Here is a 10,200-nt window from a genome sequence, read left to right as displayed (position 1 = left end):
CCAAACAAGAATGACAAACACATTTCGGGAGAACATCCGCACCGTAGCACAACATAAACACAACAGAACAAATACCCAGAAGCCCTTGCAGCACTAACTCTTCCGGGGCGCTACAATATACACCCCCCAACCCCGCCCACCTCAACCTCCACATGCTCTCTTAGGGAGAGCATGTCCCAAATTCCAAGCTGCTGTTTTGAGGCATGTTAAAAAATTAAAAAAAATGCACTTTGTGACATCAATAATAAATATGGCAGTGCCATGTTGGCATTTTTTTCCATAACTGGAGTTGATTTATTTTGGAATACCTTGTTACATTGTTTAATGCATCCAGCGGGGCATCACAACAAAATTAGGCATAATAATGTGTTAATTCCACGACTGTATATATCGGTATCGGTTGATATCGGAATCGGTAATGAAGAGTTGGACAATATCGAAATATTATAATAATAATCTGAATTTTACTTGGCAAAATTATGACAAAAGTCACAATTTCACTCAAAAAATGCCACCATTTTACAAGAACAAAAAAATGAGGCAATATTGTGATAAAAAGTCAGAATTTTATATGACAAATGTCACCATTTTTCATTAAAAAGTAATAATTTTACGAGAAAATATTGCAATATTACAGAAGCAGAAAGAATATGAGAAATCTTTCCCAATTTTACAAGAAAAAGGTCGACACGTTGTGAGAAAAAGACTGCTTTTAGTTCATTTATTTTGGTTTTGATTTTTTTTAATATTCATTAATAAGCAGTAGAAAATGGATGGATGGATGGGTTATTTACTTCAAGTTATTACAGTATGTCTATATACATCCATCCATTTTCTACCGCTTATTCCCTTCGGGGTTGCGGGGGGCGCTGGAGCCTATCTCAGCTACAATCGGGCGGAAGGCGGGGTACATCCTGGACAAGTCGCCACCTCATCACAGGGCCAACACCACAGATAGACATATTTATTTTTTATTTTTTTAATACATTTTGGCCAAAGGGTGTGCATTTCAATTTCTTACACACACTTTTTACATATGTTGGCCAGAGGGGGAGCACTTCACATTTTTACACACACTTGTTATTTCATATGTTGACAGTTAATTTGAAATATCCCTCCTTTTTGGCACCACCTTAATTTTGATATATTTCACCACCAGGGGTGCAAATGAGACATTCTCTATTAGATGCAATGGTTTTCCTTATTGGGACCATGATTTATGTCATCACTTGTTCACCGATCCTCATATGGAAGGTACTTTTCCTTGTTGATGCCTCAAGTAGGGTAGAAATACAAGAACAAACACACACACACACAAAATAGGGAAGCATGTTAAAAATAAAAAAATGCACTTTGTGACTTCAATAATAAATATGGCAGTGCCATGTTGGCAATTTTTTCCATAACATGAGTTGATTTATTTTGGAAAACCTTGTTACATTGTTTAATGCATCCAGCGGGGCATCACAACAAAATTAGGCATAATAATGTGTTAATTCCACGACTGTATATATCGGTATCGGTTGATATCGGAATCGGTAATTAAGAGTTGGACAATATCGGAATATCGGCAAAAAAGCCATTATCGGACATCTCTAGTCACAGCTAGCGTTAGCACAAACTAGCATTGTGAGGCGATCCTTCATTAGCTTGTGTCCGGGTAGTGTCTTCTCATTCAATGTAAATAAAAGGTCCGCTGCATCTTTTTCAGTCTCATCACAATTAAAGACAAACAAAGCCCTCTTCGCTGACAAAATAAAGGAGCATCAAGCCGAAGGCTAACCACGTAGCTAAAATGCGTTTACGGGAAGTGATGTCATCAAAATGGCAGCCCTGCATTGGGTTTCCAGCGACACACATAATGAATGAATGAATGAATAAGTAAATGAAACGTTCTTACGCCGAGACGTGGCTCGCAGACAGAGGCATATTTGGTGCCATGTGAACGTTCACAAACCGAAAAGGCTAAGATAGCAAACGGGGAACACAGACGTGATTGTCAAACTGGGGTACGTGTACCACTAATGGTACGCGGGCTCCATCTACTCGTACGCCAAAGAATCACTTGGTTAAAGTACAGTGTTTTATTTTCCTATATTCAAACACAGTGTTACTGTTCAAACTGTGTGTAATGTTACAGTGGCCAGAAATATTAAATAAACATGTTAAATAAAACCTCTGCCTTGTTTTTAATGAATACTTAGGCCTACTGTGCTACAGTATTTCAATGTTGCTCATTGTGGTGGTACTTGGAGAGTCGAGTGTTTTCCGAGGTGCTACTTGGTGAACAAAGTTTGAGAACCACTAAGATCATTAAGAGTAAAGTTTGCGTGCGTTTGCAGACTGTGCCCGAGTTAAAAATAAACCAAAAACATTGTGAGTCTTTTATTAATGACAGGGTGGGTAATGTCGGGCGGAGCATGTCTGGATTTGAGTTTTAGGTAACCATGGATAACAAGATTCAGATCAGATCTGTGATGGGTGGGGCACTTTTGGCTCTGCAACATTGGAGCCGTGCAGGACTCTGGTCCAGGACAGAGCGTACTGAGCCTCTCACACAAAGTCAGCAGGGATAGGCTCCAGTTCACCAGTGAACAGGGTGAGCAGTAGAAAAATGCGTAAATGGAAAAATTAATTATAGTGGATAAGGACGAAGGGCACTCCATGTATCGTGTTCTTTGTTCCATCATTTGTCAACATGACACGCCGTCACACTCCAGTATGTGATGATGTCACACTACAGTATGTTATGATGTCAGACTACAGAATGTAATGTCACACTACAGTATGTGATGATGTCACACTACAGTTTGTTATGTCACACTACAGTATGTGATGATGACACACTACAGTATGTAATGTCACACTGCAGTATGTTATGATGTCACACTACAGTATGTGATGATGTCACACTACAGTATGTGATGATGTCACACTACAGTATGTGATGATGTCACACTACAGTATGTGATGATGTCACACTACAGTATGTGATGATGTCAGACTACAGTATGTAATGTCACACTACAGTATGTTATGATGTCACACTATAGTATGTTATGTCACACTACAGTATGTGATGATGTCACACTACAGTATGTGATGATGTCACACTACCGTTTGTTGTGCCACACTACAGTAAGTTATGTCACACTACAGTATGTGATGATGACACACTACAGTATGTAATGTCACACTGCAGTATGTTATGATGTCACACTACAGTATGTTATGATGTCACACTATAGTATGTTATGTCACACTACAGTATGTGATGATGCCACACTACAGTTTGTTATGTCACACTACAGTATGTAATGTCACACTCCAGTATGTGATGATGTCACACTACAGTATGTGATGATGTCACACTACCGTTTGTTATGTCACACTACAGTATATTATGTCACACTACAGTATGTTATGTCACACTACAGTATGTGATGATGTCACACTACAGTATGTGATGATGTCAGACTACAGTATGTAATGTCACACTACAGTATGTTATAATGTCACACTATAGTATGTTATGATGTCACACTATAGTATGTTATGTCACACTACAGTATGTGATGATGTCACACTACAGTATGTGATGATGTCACACTACCGTTTGTTATGTCACACTACAGTATGTTATGTCACACTACAGTATGTGATGATGTCACACTACAGTATGTAATGTCACACTGCAGTATGTTATGATGTCACACTATAGTATGTTATGATGTCACACTATAGTATGTTATGTCACACTACAGTATGTGATGATGTCACACTACAGTTTGTTATGTCACACTAAAGTATGTAATGTCACACTCCAGTATGTGATGATGGCCCACTACAGTATGTGATGATGGCACACTACAGTATGTAATGTCACACTACAGTATGTTATGATGTCACACTACAGTATGTTATGATGTCACACTATAGTATGTTATGTCACACTACAGTATGTGATGATGTCACACTACCGTTTGTTATGTCACACTACAGTATGTGATGATGTCACACTACAGTATGTAATGTCACACTACAGTATGTTATGATGTCACACTACAGTATGTTATGATGTCACACTATAGTATGTTATGTCACACTACAGTTTGTGATGAGGTCACACTACAGTATGTTATGATGTCACACTACAGTATGTTATGTCACACTACAGTATGTGATAATGTCACACTACAGTGTGAGTGATGATGTCACACTACATTGTGAGTGATGATGTCACACTACAGTATGTGATGATGTCACACTACAGTTTGTTATGATGTTACACTACAGTGTGTGATGATGTCGCACTACAGTGTGAGTGATGATGTCACACTACAGTATGTTATGATGTCACACTACAGTATGTGATGATGTCACACTCCAGTATGTTATGATGTCACACTACAGTATGTGATGATGTCACACTACAGTATGTAATGATGTCACACTACAGTTTGTTATGATGTTACACTACAGTGTGTGATGATGTCACACTACAGTATGTTATGATGTCACACTACAGTCATAACTCCCACCATCAGTGTGTGAATGGGTGAATGTGGAAATAGTGTCAAAGCGCTTTGAGTACCTTGAAGGTAGAAAGCGCTATATAAGTATAACCAGTATGTGATGATGTCACACTACAGTATGTTATGATGTCACACGACAGTAGGTGATGATGTCACACTACAGAATGTGATGATGTCACACTACAGTATGTTGTGATGTCCCACTACAGTATGTTATGATGTTACACTACAGTGTGTGATGATGTCACACTACAGTGTGAGTGGTGATGTCGCACTACAGTGTGAGTGATGATGTCACACTACAGTATGTTATGATGTCACACTACAGTATGTGATGATGTCACACTCCAGTATGTTATGTCACACTACAGTATGTGATGTCACACTACAGTATGTAATGATGTTACACTACAGTGTGTGATGATGTCACACTACAGTATGTTATGATGTCACACTACAGTCAAAACTCCCACCGTCAGTGTGTGAATGGGTGAATGTGGAAATAGTGTCAAAGCGCTTTGAGTACCTTGTAGGTTGAAAGCGCTATATAAGTATAACCAGTATGTGATGATGTCACACTACAGCATGTCATGATCTCACACCACAGTATGTTATGATGTCATACGTTCACACGACAGTATGTCATTGATGTAGCTCTCTCTGTCCTGACTGCACCTCACTGGGGCATTCATAACCAGGATTTACCTCATCCTCAGAACAGGTTGACTTACAATAGCTGAGATGTCTTTATTACCATACATTTGGGACTATAAGCCGCTAATTTTTTCCTATACTTTGAACACTGCGGCTTATAAAACGGTGAGGCTAATTTATGGATTTTTCTTTGCTGACGGCCATAATGCAATTAGTTCTCATTAAACACATGCAATAAAATAGTGTGTTGTTGTTGTTAATGATATTGGATGAGTTTTTTCACTGCAGGTGCAGCAGGGTGAATGCCTACAAGTGTTTCCTGTTGTCTAAAGCTTTGAACTGGAAGTACAAGTGCTAATCGTCCATAGCGTATGGATTTGTTCATCACCCCAAGCAATGTTTGTACGTTTTACAATATAACTAAAACAATTCTTACTTACTAAACCGTACCATGTGTGATGTCTGTAGAAGTGTTTTTATACATATTTGTACGTGCGTGTTGTTAGCATTAGCTAATATGCCAACACGTTTACGAGTGTTTGTGTTAGTACGTCACCGTGGCGTTATTGAGTCTGTTTAGCCGATTGGAGAGCTAGCTTCCGTAGCTAGTGGGTCCATGACGATGACTTCTGTTTTGTTTGATCAGCCGTTTACTGCCGCGTTACAGACACCGTTTGGAAACAATTAAGGTATGTAAATAAACATTTACAAAATATTTCTGTGGAAATAACTCATTTCACAACGTATATAACTCCGACTTATAGTCCAGTGTAGGGATGTCTCGATCCGATATTTGGATCGGATCGGCCGCCGATATTTGCCAAAAAATGCGTATCGGCAAGGCATGGGAAAATGCCGATCCAGATCCAGTTTTAAAAAAACTCCGGTCCGTGTTTTCCAACGCACCTATTTAAATAATACATTCCACTTTTCTGCTGCTCCCTAATTTCCGTTCCGCATTTTCCAGCACACCTTCAACACATCCACAGGTCTGTGGATTCTCACTCAGTTGCTTTTAGCTGCTGGCATTACACGACAGGCTCTTCTCACTCTTTCCTGTGTCTACCTCTCACAGACAGCAAGCGCACCTTCTTACACACGTCACGTCATACGTCACATACTGTCACGTCATACGTCACATACGTATACGTCCTCTTCGAGCAAAGAGGTAGCAGCATGGCTAACGTTAGCTGTGATGCTAGCGCAGCCGTGTGACCAACGTTCTCTCTAAGGTGCGCGCCTGTGCAATTGCGCACTGTTTAAGTGTCCTCTGCGCATTTAAATTATATGCCACGCACAAAATCAAATTAAAAAATAAGCGCATAACAATTTTCGACACACGGACACGACAGAGAAAACAGTTTTCGTCATCATTGTTCAAATATTGTAACGTCTGTCGAGACGCTTATTTCCGTTCGGTGCCACACGCCCACACCATCAAAATGCCGAGGCAAACATTTCCACATCAACACCGTATGAAAAAAATAGTGATTTTTTTAGTTGTGATTTCTTTCTCTGCATGAAAGTTTAAAAGTAGCATATATTAATGCAGTATGAAGAAGAATGTTTTAATGTAGACATGCAAGCCTTGAAAGAAAATTTTGAAAATCAAGACTACATTTCCTGTAAATGGGTGCATTTCTACCCTATATTTTAACTTTAGATTTATTCTCATATCAAACTCTTTTGGCTGTCTTTTTGACACTTACATCCGGCGCTCCCCTCCACACCCCGGATTATAAATAATGTAAATAATTCAATGTGATTATCTTGTGTGATGACTGTATTATGATGATAGTATATATCTGATAGCATATATCTGTATCATGAATCAATTTAAGTGGACCCCGACTTAAACAAGTTGAAAAACTTATTGGGGTGTTACCATTTAGTGGTCAATTGTACGGAATATGTACTTCACTGTGCAACCTACTTATAAAAGTCTCAATCAATCAATCAAAACACACAGAATCATCATACTGTTGTGATTATATGCATCAAGTGTTCATTCAAGGCTAAGGCAAAATATCGAGATATATATCGTGTATCGCAATATGGCCTTAAAATATCGCAATATTTAAAAAAGGCCATATCGACTAGCCCTAGTTCAATGATGCCATTTCTGTTTGTCATGTATAATTTTGTCTATTTTGTGTTTATCCTTGAATAAACAGGTCAGTTTCTTGTTACCAACCATTGTGTATTATTCATACTCCCCTAATTCAGCTGGCTAGTTGTTATCAAGAGTACTAAAACCCTTTTCAACATGATTCTGACAACTAAGTAGGCTAAATAACTTTAAACTTTAATACATGCTCGGATAGGCCAGTATCGGTCAGTATCGGTATCGGATCGGAAGTGCAAAAACCTGGATCGGGACATCCCTAGTCCAGTGCGGCTAATGTATAGAAAAATGTTGTTTCTCTAAAACTTTGTGGGTGCGGTTTATATTCCGGTGCGCTCTATAGTCCTGGAAATACGGTAAATGTTCTTTGAACATGCTCTTTGTCTCTTGTATCATGCATGCATTGTTCAAGCGGCGGTAAGAAGTCACACGGGCCAACCTGTCAGTGAATTTTTGCTGCGGGTCCTCGCCCCGCGTACACTTTATGACCGTCCTCCGCACATCTGATAGCACTCAACATCCGTGTGGGACGTAGCAGCAGACGGCCAATTACCTCGACTGTAATTCAGGCGGTAACAGACACAGTAACAGTCTTGCCGCCAAATAAGTTTTAACGTGAGCACATCACAGCGAGTTAAAGGTCTTTTAGTGGCTCAAGACGACACACATCTATGTTAAATCAAAATGTAATATAATTTGTTTTCATGCACAATGACTTTCCTGTTAAATGCACATCAGATGCAACATGACTGGCAATGCACGTCTTACTTTATTGAACTAAGGAGTGAAGACGAAAGGGGATACTTGGAGTCTAGACACATGTCTGCAGCTCGGAACAAAAGCAGAGTTCAAAGAGTTGGACTACAGCCACAAACCAGTATGCTGGTTGCTGCTTCTGGTGTACCCGTACACACACACACACACACACACACACACACACACACACACACACACACACACACACACACACACACCCCTCCCAATGCAAGCAAGCATTTCCCAGTCTGAAGAACAAGCCAACAGTAGCCTTCTCATGCTCCTTGTCGCCAGTCAGCACTTTTCCAGCTGAGTGAGAAACCGTCGCCGGTAACGCCTTCGACGTGACCCCGCTTCTCTGCAGTCCTCCCCCGTTTTATAAACAGCCACTTGTTGGAACTCGGGCACCCTGATTATCAAAGGCAGTGACAGTCCCAGTCATCAGCCCTGCTGGGACTGCGTTTATGAGCCAGAGGACCTGTGGGACTTTTGCGGAGGTTCTGTGAGAGAAGAAGGGTGAGGCAGGAAGTAAATTGTGCGGACAAGCACTTGTTCATGTTGTGGGAACTACGAGTGACATCATTACTTTCCCACCCGCAGCAAAGAAAGGAGTTGCTGTGTATGGCTTACAGTTGTATTTACCTCATCACGAGAGGGACAAGCAGTAGAAACTGGAAGGAGTGTGAGAACTTTCACCATCAGACTTTTGCATGATCTTTGGGACAAGCCTTTCATACATCTCAAACATACATTATACATCTCATACATACGTCATACACATACATCATACATCCATCATACAAACCCTGCTTCCATATGAGTTGGGAAATTGTGTTAGATGTAAATATAAACGGAATACAATGATTTGAAAATCATTTTCAACCCATATTCAATTGAATGCACTACAAAGACAAGATATTTGATGTTCGAACTCATAAACTTTTTTTTTTTTTGCAAATAATAATTAACTTAGAATTTCATGGCTGCAACACGTGCCAAAGTAGTTGGGAAAGGGCATGTTCACCACTGTGTTACATGGCCTTTCCTTTTAACAACACTCAGTAAACGTTTGGGAACTGAGGAGACACATTTGTTAAGCTTCTCAGGTGGAATTCTTTCCCATTCTTGCTTGATGTACAGCTTAAGTTGTTCAACAGTCCGGGGGTCTCCGTTGTGGTATTTTAGGCTTCATAATGCACCACACATTTTCAATGGGAGACATGTCTGGACTACAGGCAGGCCGGTATAGTACCCACACTCTTTTACTATGAAGCCACGTTGATGTAACACGTGGCTTGGCATTGTCTTGCTGCAATAAGCAGGGGCGTCCATGGTAACGTTGCTTGGATGGCAACATATGTTGCTCTAAAACCTGTATGTACCTTTCAGCATTAATGGTGCCTTCACAGATGTGTAAGTTACCCATGTCTTGGGCACTAATACACCCCCATACCATCACAGATGCTGACTGTTCAACTTTGCGCCTATAACAATCCGGATGGTTCTTTTCCTCTGTGGTCCGGAGGACACGACGTCCACAGTTTCCAAAAACAATTTGAAATGTGGACTCGTCAGACCACAGAACACTTTTCCACTTTGTATCAGTCCATCTTAGATGAGCTCAGGCCCAGCGAAGCCGACGGCGTTTCTGGGTGTTGTTGATAAACGGTTTTCGCCTTGCATAGGAGAGTTTTAACTTGCACTTACAGATGTAGCGACCAACTGTAGTTACTGACAGTGGGTTTCTGAAGAGTTCCTGAGCCCATGTGGTGATATCCTTTACACACTGATGTCGCTTGTTGATGCAGTACAGCCTGAGGGATCGAAAGTCACAGGCTTAGCTGCTTACGTGCAGTGATTTCTCCAGATTCCCTGAACCCTTTGATGATATTACGGACCGTAGAGGGTGAAATCCCTAAATTCCTTGCAATAGCTGGTTGAGAAAGGTTTTTCTTAAACTGTTCAACAATTTGCTCACGCATTTGTTGACACAGTGGTGACCCTCGCCCCATCCTAGTTTGTGAATGACTGAGCATTTCATGGAATCTACTTTTATACCCAATCATGGCACCCACCTGTTCCCAATTTGCCTGTTCGCCTGTGGGATGTTCCAAATAAGTGTTTGATGAG

The 10,200-nt window shown here is 40.4% G+C and overlaps 1 protein-coding gene across 2 annotated transcripts in view; it reads right to left on the bottom strand.

The window, feature by feature from the left end:
- Window positions 1–10,200, bottom strand: part of gng12a (guanine nucleotide binding protein (G protein), gamma 12a) — a 163,623-nt gene that overhangs the window by 24,064 nt on the left and 129,359 nt on the right. The gene's annotated exons all lie outside the window — the stretch shown is intronic.

This window comes from Nerophis lumbriciformis, linkage group LG03 (assembly GCF_033978685.3).
Source record: "Nerophis lumbriciformis linkage group LG03, RoL_Nlum_v2.1, whole genome shotgun sequence".
In the NCBI taxonomy this organism is placed as follows: Eukaryota; Metazoa; Chordata; class Actinopteri; order Syngnathiformes; family Syngnathidae; genus Nerophis; species Nerophis lumbriciformis.
The sequence above is the reverse complement of the archived record's forward strand: the minus strand, read 5'-3'. Positions and strand labels throughout refer to the sequence as shown.